The sequence below is a fragment of the Coenobita brevimanus genome, chromosome 75, assembly GCF_032717465.1.
Source record: "Coenobita brevimanus isolate Jiangsu-jjx chromosome 75, ASM3271746v2, whole genome shotgun sequence".
Taxonomy (NCBI): domain Eukaryota; kingdom Metazoa; phylum Arthropoda; class Malacostraca; order Decapoda; family Coenobitidae; genus Coenobita; species Coenobita brevimanus.
In genome coordinates this window covers 20,981,101-20,982,849 of record NC_137028.1, presented here as the reverse complement: position 1 = coordinate 20,982,849, position 1,749 = coordinate 20,981,101, and the positions used below count along the sequence as shown (strand labels likewise).

Genomic DNA, 1,749 nt, shown 5'->3' with positions numbered 1-1,749 from the left:
ACCCATTATCTCGACCGAGGCAGAAAATATCATCTTTGTCCTTGTTATGCTGGGTGTTTTTAGTCCAACCTCTCGTCCTAAAAACACCAGCAACTGAGCGGGGTCCTCTTTCCGGACCGGAAGTAAAGCACCCACAAAGGAACAGGACATAAAAACCAGGCAGTACACCTTAACACATCTATTGTCTTAATTCTTACACCGTTACAATATACACAAAGAGATATTGGATATGTGTGGAGACAGGAAACACAGAGTTAGCCTTTAATACAAATGATTATAGTCACACTCACAATATGTCACTCTCCACTTATACATGGATATTTGGTTTTAACCCGCCCCGTCCCGTCGACGTATGGGTACGTTGCAACATTTTGCATTTGCCAGTCCCGACGACGTACTGGTACGTCGTGCAATTGCAAGGTCCTTAATTTGTAACAATTTTCAATTTTTGCGCGTGATTTTTCGTACGTATACACGGGACACCTTCCTCTGTTCGTCTACAAGATGACAAGCAGGTACAATGCCTTACACCACATAACCTCCCCCCCCCATTGTCTCGGCAATTCATCTGTTACCAGTGACCTGGCCAATAAAGACATTCAGGGCCAGAGTGGTTCCCCAATCGAAGACAATGTGAAGGACAAAGTTTACATAGCATTAGAGGAAGAAACAGTCAGAAATGATGATCAGGTAATGTGGCAAAAGAAGGTCAGAAATGATGATGAGTTAGTGAGTGAAACAATGCTTATAATGCCTATATTTTCATTCATTCATTGCCAGACGCCATGTATCCCAAATGGGGTGGCCAAAGGCTTAGAGTTAATTGTTTTTACAGGGAGGGGCACTAATCCTCCACCAACCCCACTTAACATGTAGGGATGCCAACAGCATCTGGTGTTCCCAGGCGGTCACCCATCCAAGTACTAACCAGACCCAACGTTGCTTAACTTCGCTGATCGGACGGGAAGTGGTGCACTCAACGTGGCCTATATTACTGTTTGAAAAACAATATACTCTTGTACTACATATAAATTCGTACCAAATAAATAAATAAATACTGTTTATGGGTGGTGTGGAATAGTTATCCTCCCATAGAACTCGTTTTCTTTGCAGCCAGCCTGATAGAAAACCCTGTAAGGTAAGGAGGTACTCCTACCTGTATCGAGTATTTTAAACCTCAGGTGAGCGATTTCTCTATGAATTTTCGATGTTTCTCACCAAAAGCGGAGGTTTTAGCCAAAAAAAAAAAATTCCAAAAATGCTCGGGACTGGAGGGTGTCGGAGGTGCAAAAGTGCTCGGGACGTGATGGGTTAATATTATAATACCCGGATACTGTTTCTAGGCAGAGATGGCGTCTTATATATTAAGTTTGATACACTAGGAGAGGATGTGACCAAGAGTTGGGGGAATGAATATTACCATAAGTGTGTAGGGTGCGGGTCGCGACACTCGCGGAAGTCACTTAGTCGCAATAGCAATAGTTCACAAGTTTCTGATGAATCCAGCACACCTCTGATCTCAATCCACGATTTCTATAAGTCCTTCCATATATGGTTATTGATCTTTTCTGCTCTGCCAAGTACCGGGTCACTATACACTGTGGGTAACCTTAGTCACTTATATATCACTTGGGCCTTTACTCTGTCACTTATCACTGTGCACTTCTATCTTGACTCTTCATGGCACTAGCTTTATTAGCATCATTGTGTACCCGTATTTTCTCTGGGCATTACCTGTTGCGTGTCTGG

General features: G+C 43.1%; 1 pseudogene; it reads right to left on the bottom strand.

Moving 5' to 3' along the window:
- Positions 1–879: 879 nt before the first annotated feature.
- Positions 880–1,002, bottom strand: LOC145408153 (5S ribosomal RNA; annotated as a pseudogene).
- Positions 1,003–1,749: the final 747 nt, after the last annotated feature.